The sequence below is a fragment of the Neoarius graeffei genome, chromosome 24 (genome assembly GCF_027579695.1).
Source record: "Neoarius graeffei isolate fNeoGra1 chromosome 24, fNeoGra1.pri, whole genome shotgun sequence".
NCBI classification, from domain to species: domain Eukaryota; kingdom Metazoa; phylum Chordata; class Actinopteri; order Siluriformes; family Ariidae; genus Neoarius; species Neoarius graeffei.
In genome coordinates, this window is record NC_083592.1 from 36,823,755 (window position 1) to 36,838,204 (window position 14,450).

Here is a 14,450-nt window from a genome sequence, read left to right on the forward strand (position 1 = left end):
TGCACTCTTACCATCAAATACTTTGATTCCATATTTTGTTGTTTTTTTGTATTTTTGGGGGGTTGTTTTTGAGTAGTTTTTATTTCGTCCTCGGTTGGTTCAGCAACACGCTCCACCATTTTGTTTTTCTCTACTCACGGTATATGAGCTGATAACCTAGTAGTAGAGTAGCCTTCTCACAGCACACAATTGCTCATATCCAGTGAAATGTGGAGTGGAGAGATGAATTAATATCATGCATGTCAACCTATACGGAATGTCCATATTTTATACGGATTTGATTCAATAAACGTAGTACACGGGCATACAAATAAAGTTATACGGATTCTTTAAAAAAAACTTCAATATTTATTTAGAGCTATAATCAATTCCCACGATGATAAGAGTGCATAACGTTTACAAACGTACTGTACACCACAGAAAGCACAGACAACCAGTAAAGAGTCTTATGAAATCGCGCGTTATCTTGTGGTAGTGAGACTTCATTCCACTTCTGATCATGCGCACACCGCATTGCGAGAATCCTGGCAACCGTGAAGTAACATTTTGTTTGAAAAGCGTATTTCCACCTGAGCGACTTTCAATAGCGACTGAAAAGATTCTGAATGGGCACTCCGGCAAAGAAATTCAAAACACAATACAGCGGTAGGTTTCTCCCTGAATGGAAGGACCTTTTCAATGGCATAATCCAACCGGCAGCCTCCAAAAACGAAGAATACGCACACTGCACACTGTGTGTGCATGACATCAAAGTTGCAGCATCGGGAGTGTATGATGTGAAAGAACATTTTAAATTGAAACTACATCAGCGGAATGCAAGCCAAAGGCAAAATCAGCCAGTGATGACAGTATTTGCGCGCTCAAAAACTGATATGCCAACAACTGGAAAGACAGAAAACACAAGGTAGTGGGCGTTTTAGTTCAAGTTAGGCAGTGCTCTGTTTACCCCACAGTAATGCTGACTGTGAGAGAGTTTTCTCTCAAATCAGGAAGATACACACAGAGAGCAGAAAGAACCTGAATGCAGACACAATGACCTGGCCTACTGCAGTGTAAGATCAACACAGACACTTGCTGTGACATGCAGCCTAGTGAGGTATTGGTGCAGAGTGCTAAAAAAGCTGTCATGGAGTACAATTCAGAACATTAGAGTGACACTTTCTGTTTTTGTCAAACATTGGAGCTTTGTATTCATTCTGAAGGTTTATTGTTATTAATATTGAATAAAAAGTAACTGGGATATATCATTGTTAATTATCATTCAAATTTTAGGTAAATTATTTTAATTTGCATCTTATAAGGATTTTATAAGGGAAATAAGGATTTTAGAGGTTGGTTATACAGGTTTGATTGACCAAAGGTTGACATGTATGTAATATTATACTTCTGCTGGTCTCTCCATTATGACAGATAATACCAACATGATGCACTCACTGGCCACTTTATTAGGAACACCCATACAGTCACCTGCTGGTTGATGCAGTTCTCTGATCAGCCGATCCCTTGAGAGCAGCACAATGCATCAAATCATGCAGATACAAATCAAGAGCTTCAGTTAATGTTCACTTCAAACGTCAGAATGGGAAAAATTGTGATCTCAAAATGTGACTTTCTTTCACTGTGGCATGGGTCTTGGTTTGAGCCAGATGGACTGGTTTGAGTATTTCAGAAACTGCTGATCTCCTGGGGTTTTCACACACAGCAGTCTCTACAGTTTACACAGAATGGTGCGAAAAACAAAAAACATCAAGTGAGTGACAGTTCTGTGGGTGGAAACAAACGCCTTGTTGATTAGAGAGGGCAGAGGAAAATGGCCAGATTGGTTCGAGCTGCCAGGAAGGATATAGTAACTCCATATAATCACTCTTTACAACCGTGGTGAGCAGAAAAGCATCTCAGCATCCAACAGCAGAAGAACACATTGGGTTCCATTCCTGCCAGCCAAGAGCAGGAATCTTAGAATCAACAAGTAGTTCCTATTAAAATGGCCGGTGAGTGTATATGTACCGGATATATGCTTTGTATCTGAACTCAGCTCATCTGCAGGCAAACTAACCCTAAGCCTGAAAGAGGCTAACAGTGTAAATCAGATGTTCAGGTACTCAACCATAGCGCAGTCCTGTGATTAAGCCTTGGCTCTGGAGCAGCTGGATGAAGACTTAATGAGATTAGCCTCTTCACTTGAGAAGGTTGTTTAAAGAACCTTGTGTTTAACCTTTGTGCAATGTCCAGCTGAGAATATTAGCTAGTGTGCATGTGTCTGTTTCCTAACATTTCCCTCATCGGTAAAGACAAAGTAGAAAAGCCGTCCTGCTATAAAAAAAGAGATAGCAGTAAAGTAAACACAGATAGGAATGCTGATGTCCTCGGATTTGATACGGTTCCTTACTAATGATGGTTAAAATGATTGACAAAAGGATCGTTTGAACAGATTAGATCAGAGATTTTCAGTTTAGTCTTGTGTCTTATCTCAAGTCTGGCGATCTGTCCAATGTCTAAACAGGAACACTAGTAGAAATGATGACGCTAGTGTTAAGCTTAATGTTCAGATGTCCAATAAACCCTGATGATCCCTGAATCTCCAGCCTTTCCTCGAGCTCTGTCAAGTTCATTCCATCTCCATCGACATCAAAAAAGCTTTAAGCTACTGAAGAATGAGGGGCATCTGCTGACTCTGCTCCACCTCCAGTCTCCCATAATTCTTTGCTTAGCCTCAGAAGCCCCTTTTACACAGCCTGTTCAAGGCGGAAATCTTACGCCTTTATTCCGCCTCGCGTTCTGTATAAAATGTCAGAATGCGGAACAGGGAGCGTGTGTTGCTCCGCCTCTGAGCAGCAACGATTGATCATAACAGAGTCCGTTACTATCTGTTAATCAGAGTGTGTTCACAGAGATAGTAATCAACGTCTGTGTAAAAGGGACCGCTGGCATGGTGGGACGGGTGTGATTTGTTTTTGATATTAACATTCTTCTTTCCAAGACCAACACGAATTCAAACATTTCCATCTAGGGTGTCTAAGGTCTGCTCGCCTTTCTGCGTCAAATCACTTCCTGCTTGTCTTCACTTTCTCCTCCAACATATGTGGCAGATCACAGAATCCATGTCGGCCCGGAGGCATTTTGAGTTATTGACAGATTCAGAAAGTACAGTTTCTAAGCTTTCCAATGATGCCTTCCATGTGGAGATCTGACAATTTTGAAGAATGTGCGGCCTTTTGAAAGTGTATACTTCTTAAAACAGAAAAGGGAGAAAATCGCCCTCAAAGTTTTCCATCTCAGCTACTCTGGGTGTAGGGCGGGCACATAATGATGCTCATTTGCATGACATTTAAGGAAAGCCCTACCCCCTACTAGCTAGCACGATGCTACTTTCATGTAAACAAAGATCACCACGTCAATTTTCCTTCCATGCAAAGTATGCCCAACACGATTATGAAGTACAAAAATAAGTCCTAAAGTATACTTTAACGTTTTGTGGTTGAAAAATTACTCACACCGTAAGAAAGAAAGATAGCACGATGATGACACAACTAACACAACACTAGTTTCATGTAAAGCCTCGGTCACAACCGGCCGTACCGTGCTCCTACGGCCGGTCTACACGCAAAAAACGCAAGAAACACACGGAGAGCGCGCATGAAACGCACAAGAGCGCGCGTGTGATGCGCTGATTTTCGAGCCGCAGACCGGCCGCAGAGGTTCTTTGTCATGTCAAACAAACTCTACGGGCGCTTACGTTTTTTTCAGGTTGCAAGACAAACTTACGGCCAACGCGCGTCTTTCTCCGTGAACAAAAAAAAACGCAGCGATTTGGGAAACGCCAAAAATCACACGGCCAAAAAATCGTACGTCCGGTTGTGACCTAGGCTTAACCAAACCACAACACTCTCCGTTACATGCAAAAATAACCACACAGCCTTAGATTAATAAACTTACCCCATCAGAAAGAGAAACGTCGCCTTGCACACACCAATGCCTCCGATGGAATGTAATCCTAGAACGGTCCGTGTATCATCCGATCATTCAAGTATTCCATTCAATCTGGAAAACGAGGTTGCGTTTTTTTTTTTTTTGCTAGAAATGGTGATCTCCGATGTAAATACCGTGTGTCTGTTTGCTTCGCGGTGTGTCAGCTCCTCTGCGCTCTGTTTAGTAACTCATTCCATAGTGAAATCACACGCCTGTATGCAGGTTAAGTAGCCATGCGCTCAACTCGGATCATACAGCTGATTCGTGGAAAAAAAAACAAATGACTTAAATCATCATGTGAATGGCCCATATGGTAATTTACCCACACCCCCCAGCAGGCTACAGTCCTGACAAAAACGAGACAATTTGCAACAAAAAATGTATGCTTTTCCAACAAAACAATCTATTGTCTGAAATACTGATTGCATTCTTCAAGATCTCAACTTGCACATGATGGAAAAAAACAAAAATCACAAATTTCAAAAAAAAAAAAAGCTTCTTTTGCGATTATCTCGGATTCGTTTCGGCCGACATGCGTCCCTGGATTCGGTGAGGGGTCACATATTTCTGATCAGACAAACACGTGGCTTGCACAGGTCTCTTTCCTCCACTCTTTCTTGTTAACTTTCACTTTGATTCTCTCTGAGCACCATTTTCTGTGATTCCACCCCCCCCCCCCCCCCCCCCCCCCCCCGAAAAGCCGGCTTGGCTAAAAAACACAAACTGAGGCTGTTACTTCTCTTAAATGTGACTTATTTAATGAAAGTGATTACATGTTGTTGTATATGATGCTCAGCATCTTTGCTTGTGCTTGAAGAATGGTATAAATGTGCACGGCTAACAAAAGCATCAACACTCAGTGTTGCTCGGGGTATTCATATTTCTAACACATAGACATGTCACCCTAGATGCCAAGGCTCTGTTGTGACATGGCACGCCTCCGGTTGCAGAATGTTGACACTCAGTGTAAAACCACACACTAGTGCAAGTTCATTCCAGCTTTATTTGGTTCAGTGTAAATCACTAAAGCTGGAATACTGAGGTGTCTTTTTTTTTTTCCCTTTATAAAACACCAGTATTATGGAAAATCTGTGTTTAAAAAAAAAAAGTGCAAGAGACAGATGATTGGCAGCTGGAAGTGGAACTGGATCCACTCTCCAGTGTTTATTAGCTGGGGCTCAGGGAAACCACTGCTTCAGGGGTAACAGCAGGACTGCGCTCTCCACTATCACAATCTCCTGCATTCCTAAACTGCAATCCAGAGATGGCGATTGACTATGTGGGCTGGTAGGAACTGTGTGCATGAGAATTCAAGTGCATGCATTACAGAGCAAGCAAGAGTTTTTGCATGCTGGAGTTATCTGGGTGTGTGTGTGTGTGTGTGTGTACGTTTGCGTTTCCGTGTTTGCTGACAATGCTCTCAGGCATCTGCAATGTGTCACCCAGGCCAAGAGCACTTTTCAGCAAACATCTGACCCACTTCACCACCAACACCCATTCCAACAGCACGAAAATAATGAGCCAAAGTGCACACACCTTCCAACGTTGGCTAAGTAACCAAACAGCTCTGGAGGGTAAAAATGGGATATTTAAAGTGTTCGTCTTACGAAAACGACATCGCCCCTGGAAATTATACCTTATAAAACTAGACATGTTAAATAGATTGCTGTCTAAATTGTATTTTAATACAAGACTGGGAACATGTTCTATTTAGCCGGTAAAGTTTGGCTCTTTGAGTCCGCCATTACACAAATACGTTCCTGGTAAGTTATTGTTAATTCAAAGGAAGTGACGTCATATGTGCAACGCTTAAAAGTTTGCGGCATTTCTGACTTCGTCTGATTTGCAAAATGTAGCACGTTTTTAATTATTATTTTTTTTATTCCAAAACACAATTAAAACCAAAGCATGTCTCCTAAGAGGTGTGTCGTTCAAGTGTAGCCGATGAAAAAGGCGGAATCTCATCTCATTATCTCTAGCCGCTTTATCCTGTTCTACAGGGTCGCAGGCAAGCTGGAGCCTATCCCAGCTGACTACGGGTGAAAGGCGAGGTACACCCTGGACAAGTCGCCAGGTCATCACAGGGCTGACACATAGACACAGACAACCATTCACACTTACATTCACACCTACGGTCAATTTAGAGTCACCAGTTAACCTAACCTGCATGTCTTTGGACTGTGGGGGAAACCGGAGCACCCGGAGTAAACCCACGCGGACACGGGGAGAACATGCAAACTCCACACAGAAAGGCCCTCGCCGGCCACGGGGCTCGAACCCGGACCTTCTTGCTGTGAGGCGACAGCGCTAACCACTACACCACCGTGCTGCTGTTTCTTTTTCAGACAAATTTAATTTATCGTTGAACTTTACAACCTATTTGAGCATATCACACACAGAAAACCTGGGATTTTATGATCTTTTTGTAAGACTAGCACTTTAACAGTTATTCCACGAAATCGAGTCGTACATGAGCTGATAGCCGACGAGGCACATAGCACCGAGTTGTCTATAAGCCACGTAGGACGAGATTGAGTGGAATAACTGTTTTATTCTATCCACATTCACTGGATTTTGAGAAACCGAGCATTTTTATTTTGATTTTTTGCAAATTTGATACATAACTTTTTATACAAAACGTCCAACAAAATCATTTCTGCTTAGATTGTAAACAAACCGGCGAAATGACAGTCGCAATTTGTGAAAAATGCGATAATAATTTCTTGAAAAATTAAAAAAAAAAAAAGATACGTTCTTACCATCAAATACTTTTATTCCATGTTTTTTTTGGGGGGGGTTGTTTTTGTTTTTTTGTATTTTTTGAGGGTTTTGTTTTCGAGTAGAGTTTTTATTTCGTCCTCGGTTGGTTCAGCAACACGCTCTGCCATTTTGTTTTTCTTTACTCGCTGTATATGAGCTGATAGCCTAGTAGTAGAGTAGCCAATCAGAGCGTGCGATTGCTCATATCCAGTGAATGTGGATAGAATAAAACAATATAGAACGTTCTGAACTATGAGCACATCCGATCTTAACATGGCACAACAATCCACTTTATTTGTGATATCCGTTGTCTTGGAGCAGCTGTGGACGTTCATCAAGTGATCACATAACAGTCATACAGTTTAAAACATTCTTGTTTTGAGGAAAAACCTGTCCTGTGATGTGTCAGCCTGATTTATCATGCAGGAATTGAGGCAGTAAGTAGCTCATGAATGACGGTGACAGGTCTGGGTGTAGTGCAAACAGACTCGGAGAGCTTGAACTTCTGCATTGATAAGATGGCATGGCCTGTCCCTGCCATAATGAGATAATACAGGCTAAACAAGTGGCGTTCTGTTCATCTCATGCCTTCGCCTCTCTATTTTTATTGCTTTCTCTCTTCAGCCCCGCCTTTGCTTTTTCTCTACAGTTTCTTTGTTCCTCCTTCACTTTTCCTGTGTGGGCCACGTTGGTTTTGCAGCCCCCATCTCCTCTGCTGTCTCTGCCTTGTTCTTCCACACCCTCTACTGTCACTCCTTTCTCTCTACAGCTTCTTTGTGCTCCAGATATTTTCTACCTTCCTCTACCTCTGTCCTCTTTCCATCCCTTCTTTCACACGCCCTGTCCTGTAGCTTTTTCCTGCATACTTTTCCTCTTTTTCCATCTTTGATGTACAGTGTTTGTTTTTTGGCCTTATCTCATTTGGGCGTTCTGTATACTGTACACAGTAACACCCTTCCAAGCTGCCCACACACTTTATCCTGAAACCCTGATACCATGAAACCACTTCCTCTTCATTGTATCTCTTGTAGTTGTAGGAAAGATGTCTGTATATGGTGTGTCATGTTTAGAGGGCAGGAATGAGCACACACCACACCTCAGGAAAGGTGTGGGGCGCAGAGGGACTGCTGTATCGAGGTTGATCTTCCAGACAGCGTGGATAAGTGTAGAGGAGGAGTAGGTGTGAAGCATGTGACAGTTCAGGGCTAGTCTACAGTTTGTGAATTGGGGAAAAACAAGTAGTTCAGTACAGCTGTGGTGCCCTAAATGCTGCCCGATTTAGCTTGCAACCCTGCGGTCACCCTGTCCGTCCCTTCAGTGCCTGGAGAGTCTGGAGTGGAGGACTGTTTAAGGGTGTGTGTGTATCAGAGGAAGAAGAGATGGGGGATTTTAGCTGTAATAAATACAAGAGGGTGGGTGGGAGGTTTTGTCCCCGCAGGCTGTTTATTTCACAGAAAACTGTTATTCTGCATTCATATTCATTATAACACAATGTAGTTGAGTTGCATGCTTGGATGTAATTGTATATAACAGGCCTAGAAATTCTTTTTTTTTTTTTTTTCACCAGCCAGCCGGACTAGTTCCCTTCCAAAGTAATTCGCCAAACAGAAAATCAACTAGCCAAAATTTGTTCATGTATGAATTTTACTTCTGTCAAAAATAACACAAAAGAGAGTAGTTACCATTGTTCACGACTAATGTGCATTTATTTCAAGACCCGAGTATTTTGATACTGTTGTTAAATACATAAATGAGAACAACACAGAGCACCATAATATAATATCAACAAATAATATATTGGAAAACTTGGCAACTTGGTGTATGAGTATTGAAAACAAATATACTTGCTATCATGACTATAGCACCCAAAATATGTCCAACATGCTTTCTGTATTTAATCATTTATGAGAGAGAAAGCATTAGGAGCTTCATATTGACTAGGAATCAACTTGAAAAAAATTAATTATTCCATAAAAATCGTATCGCAGCCAAGGCCTACCCTGCTCCCACGTTTGCTTAGAAGTCCTTTGTCGTTTCTCCTTCTCGTACGCTTTATCGGTGGCCTTTTTCTCCTCTTCAGACCGAGGTCGCTTTGTCCCCGTCTCTGGCGGTTTCTGTACACCTTTCAGAAAATTCCACATCGCAACGTAGCTTTGGCGGATGTAGATGTAGGCAACAACAAAAACACGTGTTTAAATGTGCGATAATGTGGCCACATCTATTAAATTTGATGACGTGATTACTGCGATATTCAATGAGATGCGTTATATGCATGCGCAGTAGTGAAAAAACCGACAGCCTGACTCGTACACGATGTGATTCAGAATTCTTCGGTATTTTCCGTCCTGCTGATAAATGCATCGATTAACACAGACATGGCACGCGCTTAATATGTGGCGGGTTTAGTTGACGGTGTGTCTGAATCTTCGCTTCATATATATATTTTTTATTTTCAACTAGCCAGCCGGGCTGGCTAGTGACAGGAATTACCCGCCAAATGACAAATTAAGTCGCCTCGGGCGACCGGACCACCGTGAATTTCGAGCCGTGTATAATGTTGTGGTCTGTAATGACAATCATGTGCAAATCAACACATGTACACGGTCATATATTTAACAGGTATTCCATGAAATTGAGTCGTACATGAACTGATAGCCGATGAGGCGCGTAGCTCCAAGTTGACTATAAGCTATGTATGACGAGATTGAGTGGAATAACTGTTTTATTCTATCCACATTCACTGGATTTTGGTAAACGGAGCAATTTTATTTTGATTTTTTGCAAATTCGATAAATAAAAACTTCATACAGTATGTCTGACAATCGTTTCCGCTTAGAATGTAAACAAACCGGTGAAATGACGGGAGCAATTTGTGAAAAATGTGATAATTCTTGAAAAATAAAGGATATATTCTTACCATCAAATACTTTTTATTCCATATTTTGTTGCTTTTTTAAATATTTTTTGGGTTTTCTTCTTCTTCGGGGTTTTTTGGTGGTTGGCAAACCAACTTAAAGGTGCACTATCGCCACCAACTGGGTTGGAGTGTGGCACAGGAGCTATTCATGGGAAAGAAAAAAAAACTATTCTTTTAGCCATTTCTGTTTCTTTTAAATACTTTAACTTTTTTGGGGGGTTTATTTTCAAGTAGAGTTTTTATTTCGTCCTCGGTTGGTTCAGCAACACGCACTGGCATTTTGTTTTTCTCTACTCGTGGTATATGAGCTGATAGCCTAGTCGTAGAGTAGCCAATCGGAGCATGTGATTGCGTACCGTATATCCAGTGAATGTGGATAGAATAAAGCCATTTATCCATTCACATGACTTAAGGTTAATAATAAATGGACTCAAAATGTGTTGATATTTAACAAGGAAAAGAGTATAATCATTGACATGGTGAAATTTTTCTGTAAGGAAACATTCATGCAATTCTATGGAAGAATCTCTTGTGTCAGTACTTTATAACATTCAGTATGTTTCTTCAGGACAAAGGACTTTGTGCTTTCTGGTTTCTTGAACACATCAAGCTGCTTTCTTTGCCTCGTTAACTTCAAGAGAGTGATACTGGTAAGGGATCGACTGTTTATAGCAGCCACCATAACATAAGTGATAACAGTAAGTGTATCGCGTGTTGTGTTCCACAACATGAAATGTAACAACAAATGTTAAAGCATGTTTACAGTCGTTGGCTGTGGTTTTCAAGGAATGAAACACGACCAGACATGCTATTATTGGAAAACAATAACTTTGGGGTGGTAACAGCCTTCCAATTAACGTGGGGTGGGACCACACCACCCCATGATGAATTCCTGGAACACACCCTGTTATGTTTCATTCTTTCCCTGCTGTCTCATAAAGGTGTTACATATGAAGTGCAGAGTTGTTATTCAGGATAAAGGTGCAAATATCATTAGGTTGAGTCAGTCTAGTGTTGTAATACTTGAGACCGGTCTCAAGACCACTTTTTGAAACATGAAATGTAACAACAAATGTTAAAGCATGTTTACAGTCGTTGGCTGTGGTTTTCAAGGAATGAAACACTACCAGACATGCTATTATTGGAAAACAATAACTTTGGGGTGGTAACAGCCTTCCAATTAACGTGGGGTGGGACCACACCACCCCATGATGAATTCCTGGAACACACCCTGTCATGTTTCATTCTTTTTTTTTGGGCTTTTTGCACCTTTATTGGATAGGACAGTGTAGAGACAGGAAATGAGTGGGAGAGAGAGAGAGACGGGAAGGGATCGGGAAATGACCTCGGGTCGGAATCGAACCCGGGTCGCCCGCATTCATGGTATGGCGCCTTAACCACCTGAGCCACGACGCCCCCATGTTTCATTCTTTCCCTGCTGTCTCATAAAGGTGTTACATATGAAGTGCAGAGTTGTTATTCAGGATAAAGGTGCAAATATCATTAGGTTGAGTCAGTCTAGTGTTGTAATACTTGAGACCGGTCTCAAGACCACTTTTTGAAGGTCTCCGTCTTGTCTCGGAATCGACCACGTTTTTACTTGGTCTTGTCTTGGTCTCAGACATAGAGGACTCAGGATTTTATTTCAAGACCACAGCTGCAGGGATTTCACGAAATTGCCTGTGCATCGTTTGATTTATTTAACATCGTTAGAAGAAGACTTTATTTGTCACATGTACACTCAAGCACAGCGAAATTCCTTCTCTGCATTCCATCTGAAGCAGTGAACACACAAGTGAGCAATGAGCACACACACATCCCCAGAGCAGTGGGCAGGTATGCTACAGTGCCCAGGGAACAGTTGGGGGTTAGTTGCCTTGCTCAAGGGAACTTCAGCCATGATACAGAGAGAGGAGAAAGTGCTGCTCATTCACTCAACGCCCCTCACATTTTTCCTGCTGGTGCCAGGAATCAAACCAGGGACCCTTTGGGCCCAAGGATGGTTCTCTAAGCTTCAGGCCACGGCTGCCCTGTTACTGTAATTGGATGTAAATTTTCCTGCTTCAAACGCAACCAATAACGTGACTCATTTCTAATTTGAAAATGTTCTTCCTGTTAACGGCCGTCACCACACTTCTCACACACTCGTCTGGTCCTGGTCTTGACTTAATCTCAACCCCTCAAAGTTTTGATCTTGTCTTGGTCATGACTTGGTCTTGACTGCAACACCGAGTCCTTCTGTCTTTGACCCATATAGCCTAAGTGAGTAGGCATATACTGTGTGTTTCAGAGGGGTTTTTCCAGATGTTTCCGATGTCCTATCTTTGAACACCACATATTGGAACAACCCAATCAGCCAGTAGACATGGTAAAAGTTCCCAGGCTTACGACTCGTCCATTCAGAGGAAGCTGGCTGACTAATTTGTCTCTCTGTCTCTCTGCCTGCCGCAGTTTGTATGGCCTAGTTTAAACCGTCTGACATACATTCCACCAAATACAACATGACTGATCTCCTTTTTATAGGCAGGCCTAGATTCTCATGTCCAATTTCATAAGCCTGCCCGGTGTACTCTGTTCTGACCACCCAATCCACTTCTCCCGCTCACTCTCCTTTCTGAACATGCCAGAGGGGCCAAGAGGGCATCACTTTCTCAGGGTCTGCTGCTGCGCTGGGCACCAGTCTGCCTGCTAGTGTCCAGCTTGGCATTAGACGGATGGTGGAAAGGCTTGCATTGACTGAAGTGTGGGAACAGAAGGCGTACAACTTGCTCGGGCCTGTGACTGACATAGCTGTCACTCTCTGGGCGATGAGCTCATGCCCCTTCACAGCCTCACAGTGGTTCTATTGAGCATGGGCATTTTCTAAAAAGCTGTTTTTATTTAAAGTCGTCACTCTGATCTACAAATGACGGTTGATGTAATGTTTAGAGTGAACCAAGTCAAAGCTGTGTTCTTTCCAGTTTGTAAATATTCCAGTAGACCAGTAGAGGTCAGTGTTCCTAATCTGTGCTCAGTGGCACATGGCTGCAAAAGCTTGTTAAACTTAGTGGTGCCTGAAAATTGAGCGATTTTAAGGATTTTGAGCTTTGAAGTGATCAACATTCCTGGTAGAATTTAATTATTTATGCTTCTGTAAAGTACAGTATCTAGTCATTCTTCGTTTTAATTAATCAAAAAAATTTAACAGATTAATGCGAAGGCCATGGCCAGAGATGGAGCCTTCGATTCTTTACATTAACAAATAAATCAAGAAGCACATTTTCAGATACCTGAACTGCTTATGACTAGGTCTAACATGGTCTATATTTAAGCAATTTTGCACGCACAAGAGTGCTGTTGGACTGAATATCAGCCTGGCTGTGAGTTGGCCTTAGAGCACTGCTGGTAATCACAGCTGTACTGATGGTTTGTACAACAGCACAAGGAATGAATATTGAGTAACTGACATTTCAGACAAAATATGGCCAAATATTTTATTTAGTTTTGTTCCATGAACCAAAAATAGGTTCTAAAGAAGCCACAACTTGATCGAGCCTTGCATGTGAGACACTGGACCAGTGCAGTTATAGAAAATATCAGCACTCGAGGACTCCACTTATCCTATCAAATCATGGGCCAGAATTAACTGTTACAGTTAGGTCCATATATATTTGGACACTGACACAAATTTTGTTTTTTTACCTGTTTACTGAAACATTCAGGTTATAGTTATATAATGGACATAAAGTCCAGACTTTCAGCTTTCATTTGAGGGTATCCACATTAAAATTGGATGAAGGGTTTAGGAGTTTCAGCTCCTTAACATGTGCCACCCTGTTTTTAAAGGGACCAAAAGTAATTGGACAATTGACTCAAAGGCTATTTCATGGGCAGGTGTGGGCAATTCCTTCGTTATGTCATTCTCAATTAAGCAGATAAAAGGCCCTGGAGTTGATTTGAGGTGTGGTGCTTGCATTTGGAAGATCTTGCTGTGAAAAAAAACATGTGTTCAAAGGAGCTCTCCATGCAGGTGAAACAAGCCATCCTTAAAGGAACAGTCCACCGTACTTCCATAATGAAATATGCTCTTATCTGAATTGAGACGAGCTGCTCCGTACCTCTCCGAGCTTTGCGCGACCTCCCAGTCAGTCAGACGCAGTCAGACGCGCTGTCACTCCTGTTAGCAATGTAGCTAGGCTCAGTATGGCCAATGGTATTTTTTGGGGCTGTAGTTAGATGCGACCAAACTCTTCCGCGTTTTTCCTGTTAACATAGGTTTATATGACCAGTGATATGAAACAAGTTCAGTTACACAAATTGAAACGTAGCGATTTTTTATGCTATGGAAAGTCTGCACTATAATGACAGGCATACTAACACCTTCTGCGCACTTCGGCAGCGCATTGATGCTGCCGAAGTGCGCAGAAGGTGTTAGCCCCTGAAATGAAGGGATTGTGTTTAAAAAATGCTTTTAGTTCCTCACATTTTTATGCAATCATTTTGTTCAACCCACTGAATTAAAGCTGAAAGTCTGAACTTCAACTGCATCTGAATTGTTTTGTTCAAAATTCATTGTGGTAATGTACAGAACCAAAATTAGAAAAATGTCTGTCCAAATATTTATGGACCTAACTGTATATAATAATGTCTGTGTAATAATGTAATTTGTATTGTCAGGATTGTTCATGTGGATTTTTATTTATATTTATTTATTTTAGATATCACTGGTCATCGGGGCCCCGAACAGCAATATGATATACAAGTTTTAGTCCTACCTTAGTTTCGTGATACTCATGCCCAGATGTATGCCAGTGTTTCAACAAAG

At 41.7% G+C, this 14,450-nt stretch overlaps 1 protein-coding gene across 7 annotated transcripts in view; it reads left to right on the forward strand.

The window, feature by feature from the left end:
* The window catches only part of rhobtb4 (Rho related BTB domain containing 4), a 115,488-nt gene that overhangs the window by 15,393 nt on the left and 85,645 nt on the right, over positions 1-14,450 (forward strand). For 3 of the 7 annotated variants that reach the window (XM_060907177.1, XM_060907179.1, XM_060907180.1), the window contains one exon: positions 10,215-10,296. The exons of the other annotated variants lie outside the window; for them this stretch is intronic. The gene's annotated coding sequence lies outside the window, so the exon portion shown is untranslated. The remainder of the gene's footprint in view (positions 1-10,214; positions 10,297-14,450) is intronic. 7 annotated transcript variants of the gene reach the window in all.